The sequence below is a fragment of the Cherax quadricarinatus genome, unplaced genomic scaffold, assembly GCF_038502225.1.
Source record: "Cherax quadricarinatus isolate ZL_2023a unplaced genomic scaffold, ASM3850222v1 Contig68, whole genome shotgun sequence".
Taxonomy (NCBI): domain Eukaryota; kingdom Metazoa; phylum Arthropoda; class Malacostraca; order Decapoda; family Parastacidae; genus Cherax; species Cherax quadricarinatus.
In genome coordinates, this window is record NW_027195094.1 from 285,001 (window position 1) to 307,139 (window position 22,139).

The 22,139-nt window shown below is 43.2% G+C and overlaps 1 protein-coding gene across 3 annotated transcripts in view; it reads right to left on the minus strand.

Moving 5' to 3' along the window:
- LOC128688204 (facilitated trehalose transporter Tret1-like) overlaps positions 1–18,792 on the minus strand; it is a 133,140-nt gene extending 114,348 nt beyond the window's left edge. For all 3 annotated transcript variants that reach the window (XM_070079994.1, XM_070079992.1, XM_070079993.1), the window contains exon 1: positions 18,479–18,792. The gene's annotated coding sequence lies outside the window, so the exon portion shown is untranslated. The remainder of the gene's footprint in view (positions 1–18,478) is intronic.
- Between the last annotated feature and the right edge of the window lie 3,347 nt (positions 18,793–22,139).

A 22,139-nucleotide genomic window follows, 5' to 3' on the forward strand; every position in this document is an offset into this window, starting at 1 on the left:
GGTAGTCACCTCCTACCCATGGTGTGGGTCACTGTGGGTGGTAGTCACCTCCTACCCATGGTGTGGGACACTGTGGGTGGTAGTCACCTCCTACCCATGGCGTGGGTCACTGTGGGTGGTAGTCACCTCCTACCCATGGTGTGGGACACTGTGGGTGGTAGTCACCTCCTACCCATGGTGTGGGTCACTGTGGGTGGTAGTCACCTCCTACCCATGGTGTGGGACACTGTGGGTGGTAGTCACCTCCTACCCATGGTGTGGGTCACTGTGGGTGGTAGTCAACTCCGACCCGTGGGGTGGGCCACTGTGGGTGGTAGTCACCTCCTACCCATGGTGTGGGTCACTGTGGGTGGTAGTCACCTCCTACCCATGGTGTGGGACACTGTGGGTGGTAGTCACCTCCTACCCATGGTGTGGGTCACTGTGGGTGGTAGTCATCTACCCATGGTGTGGGACACTGTGGGTGGTAGTCCCTCCAACCCATGGTGTGGGTCACTGTGGGTGGTAGTCACCTCCTACCCATGGAGTGGGTCACTGTGGGTGGTAGTCACCTCCTACCCATGGCCACTGTGGGTGGTAGTCACCTCCTACCCATGGTGTGGGACACTGTGGGTGGTAGTCACCTCCTACCCATGGTGTGGGTCACTGTGGGTGGTAGTCATCTCCTACCCATGGTGTGGGACACTGTGGGTGGTAGTCACCTCCTACCCATGGTGTGGGACACTGTGGGTGGTAGTCACCTCCTACCCAGGGTGTGTGTCACTGTGGGTGGTAGTCACCTCCTACCCATGGCGTGGGTCACTGTGGGTGGTAGTCATCTCCTACCCATGGTGTGGGACACTGTGGGTGGTAGTCACCTCCTACCCATGGCGTGGGACACGGTGGGTGGTAGTCACCTCCTACCCATGGTGTGGGACACTGTGGGTGGTAGTCACCTCCTACCCATGGTGTGGGACACTGTGGGTGGTAGTCACCTCCTACCCATGGTGTGGGACACTGTGGGTGGTAGTCACCTCCTACCCATGGTGTGGGTCACTGTGGGTGGTAGTCATCTCCTACCCATGGTGTGGGACACTGTGGGTGGTAGTCACCTCCTACCCATGGTGTGGGTCACTGTGGGTGGTAGTCATCTCCTACCCATGGTGTGGGACACTGTGGGTGGTAGTCACCTCCTACCCATGGTGTGGGTCACTGTGGGTGGTAGTCACACTCCTACCCATGGTGTGGGACACTGTGGGTGGTAGTCACCTCCTACCCATGGGGTGGGTCACTGTGGGTGGTAGTCACCTCCTACCCATGGTGAGGGGCACGGTGGGGGGTAGTCACCTCCTACCCAGGGTGTGGGAGACTGTGGGTGGTAGTCACCTCCTACCCATGGTGTGGGACACTGTGGGTGGTAGTCACCTCCTACCCATGGCGTGGGTCACTGTGGGTGGTAGTCATCTCCTACCCATGGTGTGGGACACTGTGGGTGGTAGTCACCTCCTACCCATGGCGTGGGTCACTGTGGGTGGTAGTCACCTCCTACCCATGGCGTGGGTCACTGTGGGTGGTAGTCATCTACCCATGGTGTGGGACACTGTGGGTGGTAGTCACCTCCTACCCATGGCGTGGGTCACTGTGGGTGGTAGTCATCTCCTACCCATGGTGTGGGTCACTGTGGGTGGTAGTCACCTCCTACCCATGGCGTGGGTCACTGTGGGTGGAAGTCACCTCCTACCCATGGTGTGGGTCACTGTGGGTGGTAGTCACCTCCTACCCATGGTGTGGGACACTATGGGTTTTAGTCACCTCCTACCCATGGTGTAGGTCACTGGGTGGTAGTCATCTCCTACCCTTGGTGTGGGACACTGTGGGTGGTAGTCACCTCCTACCCATGGTGTGGGTCGCTGTGGGTGGTAGTCACCTCCTACCCATGGTGTGGGTCACTGTGGGTGGTAGTCACCTACCCATGGTGCGGGTCACTGTGGGTGGTAGTCACCTACCCATGGTGTGGGTCACTGTGGGTGGTAGTCATCTCCTACCCATGGTGTGGGTCACTGTGGGTGGTAGTCACCTCCTACCCATGGTGTAGGTCACTGTGGGTGGAAGTCACCTCCTACCCATGGTGTGGGTCACTGTGGGTGGTAGTCACCTCCTACCCATGGTGTGGGACACTATGGGTGGTAGTCACCTCCTACCCATGGTGTAGGTCACTGGGTGGTAGTCATCTCCTACCCTTGGTGTGGGACACTGTGGGTGGTAGTCACCTCCTACCCATGGTGTGGGTCACTGTGGGTGGTAGTCACCTCCTACCCATGGTGTGGGGCACTGTGGGTGGTAGTCACCTCCTACCCATGGTGTGGGACACTGTGGGTGGTAGTCACCTCCTGGAAATAAATGGTATAAAATACCGACACAATGGAAATATAAACACAAATGCAGTATAATGTGATCCTTTATTGACAACGTTTCACCCACACAGTGGGCTTTTTCAAGTCGCACACAGATCCGTGTGTGACTTGAAAAAGCCCACTGTGTGGGTGAAACGTTGTCAATAAAGGATCACATTATACTGCATTTGTGTTTATATTTCCCTAGTCACCTCCTACCCATGGCGCGGGTCACTGTGGGTGGTAGTCATCTCCTACCCATGGTGTGGGACACTGTGGGTGGTAGTCACCTCCTACCCATGGTGTGGGACACTGTGGGTGGTAGTCACCTCCTACCCATGGTGTGGGACACTGTGGGTGGTAGTCATCTCCTACCCATGGTGCGGGTCACTGTGGGTGGTAGTCATCTCCTACCCATGGTGTGGGACACTGTGGGTGGTAGTCATCTCCTACCCATGGTGCGGGACACTGTGGGTGGTAGTCATCTCCTACCCATGTCGTGGGTCACTGTGGGTGGTAGTCACCTCCTACCCATGGTGCGGGTCACTGTGGGTGGTAGTCATCTCCTACCCATGGTGTGGGACACTGGGTGGTAGTCACCTCTTTACTGCACGTATAAGTTCTGTCAAGCACCTTAACTACTGGGAACGCTTGGAAGCACTTGACTTGTACTCGTCGGAACGCAGGAGGGAGAGATATATCATAATCTACACTTGGAAAATCTTGGAAGGAATGGTCCCAAATCTGCACACAGAAATCACTCCCTACGAAAGTAAAAGACTGGGCAGGCGATGCAAAATGCCCCCAATAAAAAGTAGGAGCGCCATTGGTACACTAAGGGAAAACACCGTAAGTGTCCGGGGTCCAAGACTGTTCAACAGCCTCCCATCAAGCATTAGGGGAATTGCCAATAAACCCCTGGCTGCCTTCAAGAGAGAGCTGGACAGATACCTGAAGTCAGTGCCGGATCAGCCGGGCTGTGGCTCCTAAGTTGGACTGCGTGCGGCCAGCAGTAACAGCCTAGTTGATCAGGCCCTGATCCATCGGGAGGCCTGGTCATGGACCGGGCCGCGGGGGCGTTGATCCCCGGAAAACCCTCCAGGTATCCAGATACCTCTGGTGTGGGACACGGTGGGTGGTAGTCACCTCCTACCCATGGTGTGGGACACTGTAGGTGGTAGTCATCTCCTACCCATGGTGTGGGTCACTGTGGGTGGTAGTCACCTCCTACCCATGGTGTGGGTCACTGTGGGTGGTAGTCACCTCCTACCCATGGGGTGGGACACTGTGGGTGGTAGTCAACTCCTACCCATGGTGTGGGTCACTGTGGGTGGTAGTCACCTCCTACCCATGGTGTGGGATACTGTGGGTGGTAGTCACCTCCTACCCATGGTGTGGGTCACTGTGGGTGGTAGTCACCTCCTACCCATTGTGTGGGACACTGTGGGTGGTAGTCACCTCCTACCCATTGTGTGGGACACTGTGGGTGGTAGTCACCTCCTACCCATGGTGTGGGACACTGTGGGTGGTAGTCACCTCCTACCCATGGTGTGGGTCACTGTGGGTGGTAGTCACCTCCTACCCATGGTGTGGGATACTGTGGGTGGTAGTCACCTCCTACCCATGGTGTGGGTCACTGTGGGTGGTAGTCACCTCCTACCCATTGTGTGGGACACTGTGGGTGGTAGTCACCTCCTACCCATTGTGTGGGACACTGTGGGTGGTAGTCACCTCCTACCCATTGTGTGGGACACTGTAGTCATCCTACACCCATCCCCTGGATGATAAATAAGACGCTTGTGCAACATTTGGATATCTATATCCGGGAAACGTTTCACCAGTCAGCGGCGACAGCAGTGGAAGATGAGGTTTGAACTCCCCACCCGTTCCATGGTTAGTTCGTAATCGCGTTATTTCGATTTCGTGAATAAAATATTAATATGAATAATAATAATAATAATAATAATAATAATAATAATAATAATAATAATAATAATAATAATAATGTTTATTTCTACAAGTACATGTACAAGGTATACAGTCCTAGCTGACATCAATGACATACTACTATATAGAAAGTCACTTGTTATGCAGACCATTTCCCGAAAATTAGGTAATTTTTATCCCCAGGATGCGACCCACACCAGTCGACTAACACCCAAATACCCTTTGTGCTGCTAGCTGAACATGGACAGCAGTTGTCCTAAGGAAACCCGTCCTAATGTTTTCCAGCCGTACCGGAAATCGACCCCCGGACCTCTGTGTGTGAGCTACGGCACTACTGATTTTAGTGCTGAATCTACCTGTATCCGACTCAAAACGCCTGTTAAAGAACAAAAAGGTTGCTTTGGGAAGGGGTGGGTTTGATAAGAACCTGCCTTGTATGGGCCAGTAGGCCTTCTGCAGTGTTCCTCCATTCCTATGTTCCTAATTTCAAACAATCGGTAATATGAGACAGTATAAAGTACTCTGGGAGTGGTAAGCCTCAAATTCCACTCAGATCTCAAACAACTGAGAATAACAACATTCAAGGTAGAATACCTCTTATACCTCTATGAACCAGTTGTCGCAGACTAAAATTTGTTGACACGGGACCCAAGCCTCCTGGTGCACGCAGACTTACGGAGTTACGCCTCTGAACTTCAACCTTAATCATAACCGGTTGTTAAGAAACTGCTAGCACAGTCCAGGTTTCACCTTACTACACCTCTTAACAGCTGTAAGAAGGACACTTCTGCCTATCCTGGACCATTGTCAAGTCACAACTGATGCGGGAAAAGTAGAGAAGGCCTACAGACGATATGGGAGGGAGCGAGGGAATAGTAGTGGTGGTGGCGGTGGTAGTAGTAGTAGTAGCTTTGAATCTATCATTACATTGTCGATTTTGTGTACGGTCGTTAATATACACGGGATAGTGACGCCAAGACACTTACAAGAGGAAACTATGGGCACTACTTTCATTGTTAACCTTTAATTTTGACTATCCCTCAAAGGGTATAAGTATAGTAAGATTATCCCGGAAAGGGGGGATACGTTAAGAGGACCTCAGTGGAAATAAGTCACTTTGTCTGAGTTGGGTTATCTTAGGTAATCTACATATATGCTGCTCTACCTACCCGGAGTCTACCTGGAGGGCATTCCGGAGATCAACGCCCCCGCGGCCCTGTCCACGACCAGGCCTCCTAGTGGATCAGGGCCTGATCAACGAGGTTGTTACTGCTGGCCGCACGCAATCCAACGTACGAACCACAGCCCGGATGATCCGGCACCGTCTTTAGGTATCTGTCCAGCTCCCTCTTGAAGACAACCAGGGATCTGTCCAGCTCCCTCTTGAAGACAACCAGGGATCTGTCCAGCTCCCTCTTGAAGACAACCAGGTATCTGTCCAGCTCCCTCTTGAAGACAACCAGGTATCTGTCCAGCTCCCTCTTGAAGACAACCAGGTATCTGTCCAGCTCCCTCTTGAAGACAACCAGGTATCTGTCCAGCTCCCTCTTGAAGACAACCAGGTATCTGTCCAGCTCCCTCTTGAAGACAACCAGGTATCTGTCCAGCTCCCTCTTGAAGACAACCAGGTATCTGTCCAGCTCCCTCTTGAAGACAACCAGGTATCTGTCCAGCTCCCTCTTGAAGACAACCAGGTATCTGTCCAGCTCCCTCTTGAAGACAACCAGGTATCTGTCCAGCTCCCTCTTGAAGACAACCAGGTATCTGTCCAGCTCCCTCTTGAAGACAACCAGGTATCTGTCCAGCTCCCTCTTGAAGACAACCAGGTATCTGTCCAGCTCCCTCTTGAAGACAACCAGGTATCTGTCCAGCTCCCTCTTGAAGACAACCAGGTATCTGTCCATCTCCCTCTTGAAGACAACCAGGTATCTGTCCAGCTCCCTCTTGAAGACAACCAGGTATCTGTCCAGCTCCCTCTTGAAGACAACCAGGTATCTGTCCAGCTCCCTCTTGAAGACAACCAGGTATCTGTCCAGCTCCCTCTTGAAGACAACCAGGTATCTGTCCAGCTCCCTCTTGAAGACAACCAGGTATCTGTCCAGCTCCCTCTTGAAGACAACCAGGTATCTGTCCAGCTCCCTCTTGAAGACAACCAGGTATCTGTCCAGCTCCCTCTTGAAGACAACCAGGTATCTGTCCAGCTCCCTCTTGAAGACAACCAGGTATCTGTCCTGCTCCCTCTTGAAGACAACCAGGTATCTGTCCAGCTCCCTGTTGAAGACAACCAGGTATCTGCTCCCTCTTCCTGCTCCCTCTTGAAGACAACCAGGTATCTGTCCAGCTCCCTCTTGAAGACAACCAGGTATCTGTCCAGCTCCCTCTTGAAGACAACAAGGTATCTGTCCAGCTCCCTCTTGAAGACAACCAGGTATCTGTCCAGCTCCCTCTTGAAGACAACCAGGTATCTGTCCAGCTCCCTCTTGAAGACAACCAGGTATCTGTCCAGCTCCCTCTTGAAGACAACCAGGGGTCTCCCCATAATGCCCTGGTGGGTGGCTGATAATTTATGTAACTGTATTTATGTGTATGTTTACCTGAATAAACTTACTTTCCTATATCCCTTGGAATGGGATAGTATAGTGTGATATATATTGTGGGATATATATTGTGGGATATGTATAGTGGGATATATATTGTGGGATATATATTGTGCGATATGTATAGTGGGATATATATTGTGGGATATGTATAGTGGGATATATATTGTGGGATATATATTGTGGGATATATATTGTGGGATATATATTGTGGATATGTATAGTGGGATATATATTGTGGGATATATATTGTGGATATGTATAGTGGGATATATATTGTGGGATATGTATAGTGGGATATATATTGTGGGATATATATTGTGGATATGTGTAGTGGGATATATATTGTGGGATATGTATAGTGGGATATATATTGTGGGATATATATTGTGGGATATATATTGTGGGATATATATTGTGGGATATATATATTGTGGGATATATATTGTGGGATATATATTGTGGGATATATATTGTGGGATATATATTGCGGGATATATATTGTGGGATATGTATAGTGGGATATATATTGTGGGATATGTATAGTGGGATATATATTGTGGGATATGTATAGTGGGATATATATTGTGGGATATGTATAGTGGGATATATATTGTGGGATATGTATAGCGGGATGTATATTGTGGGATATATATTGTGGGATATATATTGTGGGATATATATTGTGGGATATATATTGTGGGATATGTATAGTGGGATATATATTGTGGGATATGTATAGTGGGATATATATTGTGGGATATGTATAGTGGGATATATAGTGTGGGATATGTATAGTGGGATATATATTGTGGGATATGTATAGTGGGATATATATTGTGGGATATGTATAGTGAGATATATATATTGTGGGATATGTATAGTGGGATATATATTGTGGGATATGTATAGTGGGATATATATTGTGGGATATGTATAGTGAGATATATATATTGTGGGATATGTATAGTGAGATATATATATTGTGGGATATGTATAGTGGGATATATATTGTGGGATATGTATAGTGGGATATATATTGTGGGATATGTATAGTGAGATATATATATTGTGCGATATGTATAGTGGGATATATATATTGTGGGATATGTATAGTGGGATATATCTCAGTAGTAGTAACCAGTTACCAGTAACCAGTGTACCAGTAGTTGACTCACTACCAACCGTCTCTGCCTGAGTCACTGTCTGTATCATGTGCTGACCACAGCAGTATTCAAAGACCCCCTCACATATGGGTACTGTGGGCGGCAGTCAGATATACGAGAGAGAGCAGAGAGATAGGTACGGCTGTAAGGGCGCTCCCCACATTATCCGTAATATACGTACTACCAGCCTACGTGAGTATTACTTTACCCTATCCACGTGTTCGAACTCCCACATGATATATATGTTGTGGGATATGTATAGTGGGATATATATATTGTGGGATATGTATAGTGGGATATATATTGTGGGATATGTATAGTGAGATATATATTGTGGGATATGTATAGTGGGATATATATATTGTGGGATATGTATAGTAGGATATATATTGTGGGATATGTATAGTGAGATATATATATTGTGGGATATGTATAGTGGGATATATATTGTGGGATATGTATAGTGTGATATATATTGTGGGATATGTATAGTGAGATATATATTGTGGGATATGTATAGTGGGATATATATATTGTGGGATATGTATAGTAGGATATATATTGTGGGATATGTATAGTGAGATATATATATTGTGGGATATGTATAGTGGGATATATATTGTGGGATATGTATAGTGTGATATATATTGTGGGATATGTATAGTGGAATATATATTGTGGGATATGTATAGTGGGATATATATTGTGGGATATATATTGTGGGATATATATTGCGGGATATATATTGTGGGATATGTATAGTGGGATATATATTGTGGGATATGTATAGTGGGATATATATTGTGGGATATGTATAGTGGGATATATATTGTGGGATATGTATAGTGGGATATATATTGTGGGATATGTATAGCGGGATGTATATTGTGGGATATATATTGTGGGATATATATTGTGGGATATATATTGTGGGATATATATTGTGGGATATATATTGTGGGATATATATTGTGGGATATGTATAGTGGGATATATATTGTGGGATATGTATAGTGTGATATATATTGTGGGATATGTATAGTGGGATATATAGTGTGGGATATGTATAGTGGGATATATATTGTGGGATATGTATAGTGGGATATATATTGTGGGATATGTATAGTGAGATATATATATTGTGGGATATGTATAGTGGGATATATATTGTGGGATATATATAGTGGGATATATATTGTGGGATATGTATAGTGAGATATATATATTGTGGGATATGTATAGTGAGATATATATATTGTGGGATATGTATAGTGGGATATATATTGTGGGATATGTATAGTGGGATATATATTGTGGGATATGTATAGTGAGATATATATATATATTGTGCGATATGTATAGTGGGATATATATATTGTGGGATATGTATAGTGGGATATATCTCAGTAGTAGTAACCAGTTACCAGTAACCAGTGTACCAGTAGTTGACTCACTACCAACCGTCTCTGCCTGAGTCACTGTCTGTATCATGTGCTGACCACAGCAGTATTCAAAGACCCCCTCACATATGGGTACTGTGGGCGGCAGTCAGTTATACGAGAGAGAGCAGAGAGATAGGTACGGCTGTAAGGGCGCTCCCCACATTATCCGTAATATACGTACTACCAGCCTACGTGAGTATTACTTTACCCTATCCACGTGTTCGAACTCCCACATGATATATATGTTGTGGGATATGTATAGTGGGATATATATATTGTGGGATATGTATAGTGGGATATATATTGTGGGATATGTATAGTGAGATATATATTGTGGGATATGTATAGTGGGATATATATATTGTGGGATATGTATAGTAGGATATATATTGTGGGATATGTATAGTGAGATATATATATATATTGTGGGATATGTATAGTGGGATATATATTGTGGGATATGTATAGTGTGATATATATTGTGGGATATGTATAGTGGAATATATATTGTGGGATATGTATAGTGGGATATATATTGTGGGATATGTATAGTGAGATATATATATTGTGGGATATGTATAGTGGGATATATATTGTGGGATATGTATAGTGGGATATATATTGTGGGATATGTATAGTGGGATATATATTGTGGGATATGTATAGTGGGATATATATTGTGGGATATGTATAGTGGGATATATATTGTGGGATATGTATAGTGGGATATATATTGTGGGATATGTATAGTGGGATATATATTGTGGGATATGTATAGTGGGATATATATTGTGGGATATGTATAGTGGGATATATATTGTGGGATATGTATAGTGGGATATATATTGTGGGATATGTATAGTGGGATATATATTGTGGGATATGTATAGTGGGATATATATTGTGGGATATGTATAGTGGGATATATATTGTGGGATATGTATAGTGGGATATATATTGTGGGATATGTATAGTGGAATATATATTGTGGGATATGTATAGTGGGATATATATTGTGGGATATGTATAGTGGGATATATATTGTGGGATATGTATAGTGGGATATATATTGTGGGATATGTATAGTGGAATATATATTGTGGGATATGTATAGTGGGAAATGAAAATTAGACACAAATGCAACATCTGAGAATCTTTAACGTAGACGTTTCGCCATCCAGTGGCTTTATCAATACATATTCTATGACATAATTTGAAGACTGTAGAACTATATAAAAAAGATGAGGTAATCATTCCCTCAGCCTTGATGAATCTGTTGAAGACTGAGGAAGAGGGGAAGTAAAGGTTTGAGGTGGTCAGTCCCAGAGATACCTCTCATGGCTCACATGATCACTAAAACATATCCAGCTGTCGCTGAACTCAAGACGAATCGCTAAATCCGTTTACCTGGACCTAGAGTTTACCTGGAGAGAGTTCCGGGGGTCAACGCCCCCGCGGCCCGGTCTGTGACCAGGCCTCCTGGTGGATCAGAGCCTGATCAACCAGGCTGTTACTGCTGGCTGCACGCAATTCAACGTACGAGCCACAGCCCGGCTGGTCAGGTACCGACTTTAGGTGCTTGTCCAGTGCCTGCTTGAAGACTGCCAGGGGTCTATTGGTAATCCACCTTATGTATGCTGGGAGGCAGTTGAACAGTCTCGGGCCCCTGACACTTATTTTATTGTCTCTTAACGTGCTAGTGACACCCCTGTTGGGGGGGGAGGGTCATACAGCACCGCTTGAATCACGGATAATCACCTTTCAACCGAAGAGGTAATTAGCGCCAACACAATGGATCAAGAGATCTTTATTAGCATGGATCGGCCTAATATACAGTGTAGGACTAGTGCCGCATCTTGTTCGACAGCGAGGAATTGTTATAACAAGGTGCGGCAGTAACAGCCTGGTGGATCAGGGCGGCAACCTGGAGGACTGGTCCGAGACCGGGTCATGGGGGGCGATGACCCCTGAAATCGAATCCAGGTAGACAGGGTTACGGTCACGGACTTGCTGATCAGCTGGGTGACGGTCACGGACCACTGACCTCTGTGTTGCAGGACCTGACTGACCTGCTGGGTGACGGTCACGGACCACTGACCTCTGTGTTGCAGGACCTGACTGACCAGCTGGGTGACGGTCACGGACCACTGACCTCTGTGTTGCAGGACCTGACTGACCAGCTGGGTGACGGTCACGGACCACTGACCTCTGTGTTGTGGGACCTGACTGACCAGCTGGGTGACGGTCACGGACCACTGACCTCTGTGTTGTGGGACCTGACTGACCAACTGGGGTGACGGTCACGGACCACTGACCTCTGTGTTGTGGGACCTGACTGACCATCTGGGGTGACGGTCACGGACCACTGACCTCTGTGTTGTGGGACCTGACTGACCAGCTGGGGTGACGGTCACGGACCACTGACCTCTGTGTTGCGGGACCTGAGTTGCCAGACTGGCTGGATAAGAGGCCGGCTCTAACACTCGGAACTTTACCTAAGTCAAACTCTTTAGTGCTCTTATCCTGCTCTATATTGCTCTTATCCTTCTCTGTATTGTTCTTATCCTCCATATTGCTCTTATCTTTCCCTGTATTGCTCTTATTCTGATTTGTATTGCTTTTAGCCTGCTATTTATTGCTCTTATCCTTCTCTGTTTGCTCTTATCCTGATGTATATTTCATCCAGCCTGCGCTATACTGCTCTTATCCTACTCTAAATTTATCTTATTCTTTATTGCATTTATCCTGCTTTATATTACTCTCATCCTGCCTCCACAGTGTGGCTTTATCAGCCCACACAGGATAACACTACGCAAATTACCACTTGTGGTTTCGTGTGTATATATATATATATATATATATATATATATATATATATATATATATATATATATATATTGGTAGATAAAAGACTGTTGAGTAGACTTCAGGATGTACATGTTTATAGAGGGGCCACAGATATATCAGATCACTTTCTAGTTGTAGCTACACTAAGAGTAAAAGGTAGATGGGATACAAGGAGAATAGAAGCATCAGGGAAGAGAGAGGTGAAGGTTTATAAACTAAAAGAGGAGGCAGTTAGGGTAAGATATAAACAGCTATTTAAGGATAGATGGGCTAATGAGAGCATAGGCAATGGGGTCCAAGAGGTATGGGGTAGGTTTAAAAATGTAGTGTTAGAGTGTTCAGCAGAAGTTTGTGGTTACAGGAAAGTGGGTGCGGGAGGGAAGAGGAGCGATTGGTGGAATGATGATGTGAAGAGAGTAGTAAGGGAGAAAAAGATAGCATATGAAAAGTTTTTACAAAGTAGAAGTGATGCAAGGAGGGAAGAGTATATGGAGAAAAAGAGAGAGGTTAAGAGAGTGGTGAAGCAATGTAAAAAGAGAGCGAATGAGAGAGTGGGTGAGATGTTATCAACAAATTTTGTTGAAAATAAGAAAAAGTTTTGGAGTGAGATTAACAAGTTAAGAAAGCCTAGAGAACAAATGGATTTGTCAGTTAAAAATAGGAGAGGAGAGTTATTAAATGGAGAGTTAGAGGTATTGGGAAGATGGAGGGAATATTTTGAGGAATTGTTAAATGTTGATGAAGATAGGGAAGCTGTGATTTCGTGTATAGGGCAAGGAGGAACAACATCTTGTAGGAGTGAGGAAGAGCCAGTTGTGAGTGTGGGGGAAGTTCGTGAGGCAGTAGGTAAAATGAAAGGGGGTAAGGCAGCCGGGATTGATGGGATAAAGATAGAAATGTTAAAAGCAGGTGGGGATATAGTTTTGGAGTGGTTGGTGCAATTATTTAATAAATGTATGGAAGAGGGTAAGGTACCTAGGGATTGGCAGAGAGCATGCATAGTTCCTTTGTATAAAGGCAAAGGGGATAAAAGAGAGTGCAAAAATTATAGGGGGATAAGTCTGTTGAGTATACCTGGCAAAGTGTATGGTAGAGTTATTATTGAAAGAATTAAGAGTAAGACGGAGAATAGGATAGCAGATGAACAAGGAGGCTTTAGGAAAGGTAGGGGGTGTGTGGACCAGGTGTTTACAGTGAAACATATAAGTGAACAGTATTTAGATAAGGCTAAAGAGGTCTTTGTGGCATTTATGGATTTGGAAAAGGTGTATGACAGGGTGGATAGGGGGGCAATGTGGCAGATGTTGCAGGTGTATGGTGTAGGAGGTAGGTTACTGAAAGCAGTGAAGAGTTTTTACGAGGATAGTGAGGCTCAAGTTAGAGTATGTAGGAAAGAGGGAAATTATTTCCCAGTAAAAGTAGGCCTTAGACAAGGATGTGTGATGTCACCGTGGTTGTTTAATATATTTATAGATGGGGTTGTAAGAGAAGTAAATGCGAGGGTCTTGGCAAGAGGCGTGGAGTTAAAAGATAAAGAATCACACATAAAGTGGGAGTTGTCACAGTTGCTCTTTGCTGATGATACTGTGCTCTTGGGAGATTCTGAAGAGAAGTTGCAGAGATTGGTGGATGAATTTGGTAGGGTGTGCAAAAGAAGAAAATTGAAAGTGAATACAGGAAAGAGTAAGGTTATGAGGATAACAAAAAGATTAGGTGATGAAAGATTGGATATCAGATTGGAGGGAGAGAGTATGGAGGAGGTGAATGTATTCAGATATTTGGGAGTTGACATGTCAGCGGATGGGTCTATGAAAGATGAGGTGAATCATAGAATTGATGAGGGGAAAAGGGTGAGTGGTGCACTTAGGAGTCTGTGGAGACAAAGAACTTTGTCCTTGGAGGCAAAGAGGGGAATGTATGAGAGTATAGTTTTACCAACTCTCTTATATGGGTGTGAAGCATGGGTGATGAATGTTGCAGCGAGGAGAAGGCTGGAGGCAGTGGAGATGTCATGTCTGAGAGCAATGTGTGGTGTGAATATAATGCAGAGAATTCGTAGTTTGGAAGTTAGGAGGAGGTGCGGGATTACCAAAACTGTTGTCCAGAGGGCGGAGGAAGGGTTGTTGAGGTGGTTCGGACATGTGGAGAGAATGGAACGAAACAGAATAACTTCAAGAGTGTATCAGTCTGTAGTGGAAGGAAGGCGGGGTAGGGGTCGGCCTAGGAAAGGTTGGAGGGAGGGGGTAAAGGAGGTTTTGTGTGCGAGGGGCTTGGACTTCCAGCAGGCATGCGTGAGCGTGTTTGATAGGAGTGAATGGAGACAAATGGTTTTTAATACTTGACGTGCTGTTGGAGTGTGAGCAAAGTAACATTTATGAAGGGGTTCAGGGAAACCGGCAGGCCGGACTTGAGTCCTGGAGATGGGAAGTACAGTGCCTGCACTCTGAAGGAGGGGTGTTAATGTTGCAGTTTAAAAACTGTAGTGTAAAGCACCCTTCTGGCAAGACAGTGATGGAGTGAATGATGGTGAAAGTTTTTCTTTTTCGGGCCACCCTGCCTTGGTGGGAATCGGCCAGTGTGACAATAAAAAAAAATAATATATATATATATATATATATATATATATATATATATATATATATATATATATATATATATATATATATATATATATATATATATATATATATATATATATATATATATATATACATATATATATATATATATATATATATATATATATATATATATATATATATATATATATATATATATATATATATATATATATATATATATACACACACACACGCGCATATATATATATATATATATATATATATATATATATATATATATATATATATATATATATATATATATGTATACATATATATATACATATGTATACATATATATATATATATATATATATATATATATATATATATATATATATATATATATATATATATATATATATATATCATCGTGCCGAATAGGTAAAATTGGTCAATTAGCAAGAACTCATTTAAAATTAAGTCCTTTCTAAAATTTTCTCTTATACGTTTAAAGATACATATTTTTCCTTTATGTTAATGTTAAAATTAATATTTTTTAACAAAAGCACCTTAGATAACTTACCTAACCTTATTATAACAAGCGCAATTTAATTTTGCCTAATCTAACTAAATATATTTTAGATAAGTTTGCATTAATTTAATAATAAATAGACACAATGAAATACATTTTTTTTCGTTAGGTTCAGAATGATTTTTGCGAAATTATTGCATACACAAATTTTCCCTTGCCTTATTCGGCAAGAAGAGCGTTGGTATTTAAGCTAAAATCGCAAGTTTTACCTATCCGGCACGACACACACACACACACACACACACACACACACACACACACACACACACACACACACACACACACACACACACACACACACACACACACACACTCACTCACACACACACACACACACACACACACACACACACACACACACACACACACACACACACACACACACACACACACATACACGGGGCCAGGAGCTTGGACTCGACCCCTGCAACCTCAACTAGGTGAGTACACACACACACACACACACACATTGTCTCTACGTCCACTCCAGAACTCGAACGTGTAAACTCTGCACCAGAAACACAGACGGAAGCGCTAACCAGGGAAGTGGAAAATATTGAGCTTAAGTTAAAGGACTCATATAGGATCCAGGAGAGACAAGAGGTGCTAAAAGTGATTAGTGAAATTTAAAGATATTCGAAATGGTTCTTTTCATATGCCAAAAACAAGGCAAAAACCACATCTAGTATAAGGCCCTTACTCAGACAAGATGGATACTATACAGATGACAACAAAGAAATGAGTGAGATACTGAAATCTCATTACGACTCTGTGTTTAGCGAACCACTAATCAGTCTAAAGATAGACAATCCAAATAATTTTTTCATGAATGAACCTCAAAACCCTGTCACTGTATGCCAAATTTCTGACATAACCCTAACTCCACTAGACTTTGAGAAAACCATTCACAACATACCCATGCACTCAGCCCCAGGCTCAGACTCGTGGAACTCTGTTCATTAAGAACTGCAAGAAACCTCTCTCACGGGCCCTAAGGATGCTATGGAGAAGGAGCATAGACACAGGTGAGATTTCACTCCATAAAGGTGGCAGCAAAGCAATAGCTAAGAACTATAGACCAATAGCTCTTAACATCCCACATCATAAAAGTCTTTGAAAGAGTCTAAGAAGTAGGATTGCAAACCACTTGGACTCCGAACAGTTGCACAATCCAGGGCAACATGGGTTCAGAGCAGATCACTCCTGCCTCTCGCAACTCCTGGACCACTATGGTATGGTCTTGGATGTACTGGAAAAGAAACAAAATGCAGATGTAGTATACTCAGTTTTTGCAAGAGCCTTCGACAAGTGCGATCATGGCGTAATAGCACACAAAATGCGTGCTGAAGGGATAACTGGCAAAGTGAGCAGATGGATCTTCAACTTTCTAACCAATCGAACACAGAGGAGTAGTAAATAGAATTAAATCGGAAGGTGCCACAGTGAAGGGCTCTGTTCCACAAGGCACAGTATTCGCCCCTATCCTGTTCCTCATCCTCATATTATTCTCATGCAGACTATTCTAGGATCTGCATGAGAGTGTCTTCCATTGAGGACACGGCGAATCTCCATGAAGATGTAAACCAAGTTTTCCAATGGGCAACGGAAAACAATGTGATGTTCACTGAAGACAAATTCCAACTACTCCGTTATGGAAAACTGGAGGAAATAATAGCTAGAATTGAGTATACTACAAACTCTAATCACACAATAGAGTGGAAAAGTTATGTGAAGGACTTGGGAGTGGTAATGTCCGAGGATCTCACCTTCAAGGACCACAACAATGCCACTATCACATCTGCGAGGAAACTAATAGGATGGATAATGAGAACATTCAAGACAAGAGCTGCCAAGCCAGTAATGATCCTTTTTAAATCGCTTGTTCTCTCTACTCTGGCATACTACTGTACATTAACATCTCCATTCAAGGCAGGTAAAATTGCAGATCTAGAGAATGTACAGAGAACCTTTACTGCACGTATCAGTTCCATCAAACACCTTAACTACTGGGGACGCTTGGAAGCACTTGATTTGTACTCACTGGAGCGCAGGCGAGAGAGATACATCATAATCTACACCTGCAAGATCCTGGAGGGACTGGTTCCTAATCTGCACACAAATCACTCCCTACGAAAGTAAAAGACTTGGCAGGCGATGCAACATACCCCCAGTGAAAAGTAGGGGCGCCATTAGTACACTAAGAGAAAACACAATAAATGTCCGGGGCCCAAGGCTGTTTCAACAGCCTCGCACCAGCCATAAGGGGCATTACCAATAGATTCCTGGTCGTCTTCAAGAGGGAGCTGGACAGATACCTAAAGTCAGTTCCGGATCAGCCTGGGCTGTGGTTCGTTCGTGAGACTATGTGCGGCCAGCAGTAACAGTCTAGTTAATCAGGCCCTGATCCACCGGGAGGCCTGGTCGTGGACCTGGCCGCGGGGGCGTTGATCCCCGGAATACTCTCCAGGTCGGCAGAGTACACAGTACTTTATCCACGACGCCAGAGTACTGTGCACTCTGTTGCAGGTTTGAGTCCTGCTGTGGACATAGAGATAATGTTTACAAATAATTTCGTGTGTATATGAACGCAGAAACAAGCGGGTATATACAAAGAAAGATCGCAGTCAACAGGATTCGAAACTACTACTGGGGACTGTCAAGATTCCCAGGCAGCTCTCTAGTCCATACGGCCCCACAAATGCCACGTAGAATGGGTAGACTGGTTCACAGGAAAGAAACATGGCTTGTAAACCAGGCTGCCTAGTCCATGTGGCATTTGTGTGACCGAGTGGACTAGAGCGCTGCCTGGGAATCTTGACAGTCCCCAGTAGTAGTTTCGAATCCTGTTGACTGCGATCTTTCTTTCTGCAGTGTTGTTATTGATCAATACCACTTGTTCCGTGGGTACAATAATATATATATGGTGTTTATAAACCAGTTTTATTGATTACCTTGTTAATTGCTGCAGATGTTATACTTCCCTGGTCACCGGTCCAGTTACTATCCAGTCAGACACACACACATATTGTACACTCAGTACTAATACAAAACACCATCGCTCGGAAATAGTCTTTTCAAAAACACCTAAATGTGTATTTTTGAGGTTCGTCACTTCATTTTCAGAGTATGGAGAACTTTGACGACGAAAATCCTGGAAACTGTGATGCATTTAGAATAATCACATGCTACAAAGTTTTTAATTCAGAGCGAGCGGGAGGTGGAGCAGCAACACTCCCCCTAACACTGTGCGAGCACCACTGATCCTCACCCCGTCTGCCTCTCTCCATTTATACCTCTGGTCGGTGTGGTGCATTTTGGGAGCCGTCAATCTCCGTAAGGAGCTCCCCGGGACTTCAAAGGATTCCAGCGATTACACCAGTGGCTTGAAAGTGGTTCGTGAGGTCATCAAGAGGGATTCGATACCATTATTTAATTGCGATTTTCTTCAGTCTTTTTCAATTACCCCAGTAGAAATAAGTCACTGCGTCTGACTTTTTGGGTTATCCTAGGTCATTTAAACACTGGTTACTATGTATGATAATTTGTGTAACTGTATCTATGGTACCTTAATAAACTTGTCTACTCATTCTCGTGATCCATTTAGGGAAGTAATGGAGGTGTTACTGACCTTGTCTCTTCTTTCCTGTCAGCTGGTGACCTGATGTATACAGTTGTATAGTAAACGATCTTTTTATTGGACTGAAGAAGACACTGGCTGGCGAAACGTTTCCTGGATAAAGATACCCAAATGTTTGATAAATGGGCACAGATGCAACTAAGTAACGCGACGTTTCACTGTGGCAACGTTTCGCTCTCCAGGAGTTTTGTCAAGCCAATGAGTAACGATTTGACGAAGCTCCTGGAGACCGAAACGTTGCCACAATAAAATGCCACGTTAGATGCACGTGTGTCCATTTACTTAACATTTTGTCGGTAATTCTCCTTTTAAAATAATTATTTTTACTTGTTAATTAACACACACACACACACACACACACACACACACACACACACACACACACACACACACACACACACACACACACACACACACACACACACACACACGTCAGGAAAGGGCCTAAGTTGTACTACTAGTACTAGCACAACGTTATTTAATTTGTATAGAATATACACGAGCTGAAAATACCCTCCCAGCCTCACTCCCCCCACCCCCCTCACTCAATACTATACTATATACACCTAAACACACAAGTGTAATCCACACTGATGCGCTCATCAATAGACTGAAGAGGGTTTAGTGGTGGGGCGAGATATACAATAGGTCCCTTACTTTCTGTTCTGTTTCTCTAAGTGGATTCATTTACGCAACATACATATACATATATACATACACATGCATTCATATAAACGTGTATACATAAACACATGCATACGTACATACCTGCATACGTACATACATACATACATACATATATACATGCAGAGCTAAGGGGAATGTCCTGCGAGAAAAGGTTAAGGGAAATCGGCCTGGCGACACTGGAGGACAGGAGGGTTAGAGGAGACATGATAACGATATACAAAATACTGCGAGGAATTGAGAAGGTGGACGGAGACAGGATGTTCCAGAGATGGAACACAACAACAAGGGGTCACCATCGGAAGCTGAAGACTCGGATGAGTCAGAGATGTTAGGAAGTATTTCTTTAGTCATAGAGTTGTCAGGAAGTGGAATAGTCTGGCAAGTGATGTAGTGGAGGCAGGAACCATACATAGTTTTAAAACGAGGTATGATAAAGCTCATGGAGCAGGGAGAGAGAGGACCTGGTAGCGATCAGTGAAGAGGCGGGGCCAGGAGGTATGTCTGCAAAACAACCACTCTGAAAAAATAGAGAAATTCCAAGCGTTTTCGTGACTACTCACATTATCAAGGAACTATGAAAGTAAAGCATACAAGGAAGCTATATAAGGGGTCTGGCCAGCACCTCACTATCAGATCCCACAACGGTTAAACACCTGACGCGCGCCGACCCAACTTGGATAGGTCCTTTGCACAACTCACCCCACAAACTATTCTACCCAAGAAAATTTAAAAATTATTTGTCCAGTGTATTATTAAATTCTTCCCAAATTCTATTAATTATAAATGGATCTAATTTATATAAACCAAAGGAAATATTCATATTATTGTCAAAACTGCTTTTTATGAAACAAGATTCAATTATATTCCTGTCGACCATGGACTTGCTTGATACTACTTTCTCAACTTTTTGAAAATCAATTGGATGGTTAAAATCTCTTACATGAATAAATAGAGCATTGGAATCTTGTCCAGTTCTAATGCTATATTTATGTTGTTTTAATCTTAGTTCGAGATTTTTACCAGTTTGACCGTAATAAACTTTATCGCAAATTTTACAAGGAATCTTATAAACACATCCATCAGCATTTTGGGGGGAATTCTTTATCAAAAGTTTTTTTACTGTATCAAGATTTTTGAATACAACTTTAATATTAAAAGTCTTAAGAAGAGAAGGCATATCAACCAAGTTTTTATGTTAAGGGAGAACGAACATATTTTTAGTTGAATAAGGCTGGTTGTCCCTTTTTGGATTGTAAAAAGTATTTCTAGCAACTTTAAAAGATTTATCAATTACATTTCTTGGGTATTTTAAATCATTACCTATTTCATAAATTTTGGATATTTCCTCATCTATGAACTCAGGACTACAAATTCGTAAAGCTCTCAGAAACATTGATGAAAAAACAGACAGTTTGACTCTATCTTGATGCGAGGAATAATAGTGGACATAGGAACAGTTATTTGTAGGTTTTCTGTAAATTTTAAATTTGAATTCATTATTACCCTTAATAATTAAAACATCTAGAAAAGGCAATGAGTTATTTTCTTCAAACTCAACAGTAAAGTTTATAGAATGGGCTAAGCTATTTAATTTTCCAAGGAAATGGTGTATATCTACATTTTTGGGCATAAGACACAAAATATCATCAACATATCTGAACCATTTAGCTCTATTAGGGAGGACTGTGTTAAGTAACCTTGTTTCAAAAAATTCCATGTATAGGTTACTAAGAACATGTGAAAGAGGATTTCCCTTTGCCATACCAAACTTCTGAGTGTAAAATTTATCATTAAATACAAATTTTGCATCAACAATGCAAAGTTTAATAAGTTTAATGATAGTAGGAACTGGCAATGGTAAATCATAGTTAACGAGTTCTTCAGATAAGAAACTTAATAAATCATCAACAGGAACTTTCGTAAACAACAAAACTAACCATGTTAAAATCATTTAAGTCAGTCAAGGAGCTTAATTTATCAACCAAGTCTATGTTGTTTTTAACATTAAAGTTAGAAATTTTGCCAACAATAGGGCTCAAAATATCAACAAGCCATTTGGATAATTTATATGAAACTGACCCTATGGAGCTAATAATTGGTCTGACTGGATTCCCTGGTTTGTGTGTTTTTATTAGTCCATACATGTAAGGCAAAGATGGATTAGTGGAAGTAAATTGTTTGACTAATTCATCTTTGCCTTTCAGTAGAAGTTTTATTGTTTTATTGAAATTGCTGTTAACGGTTTCTAGGGGATTTTTCCTAAGTTTAGAATAGGTTTCAGTATCATC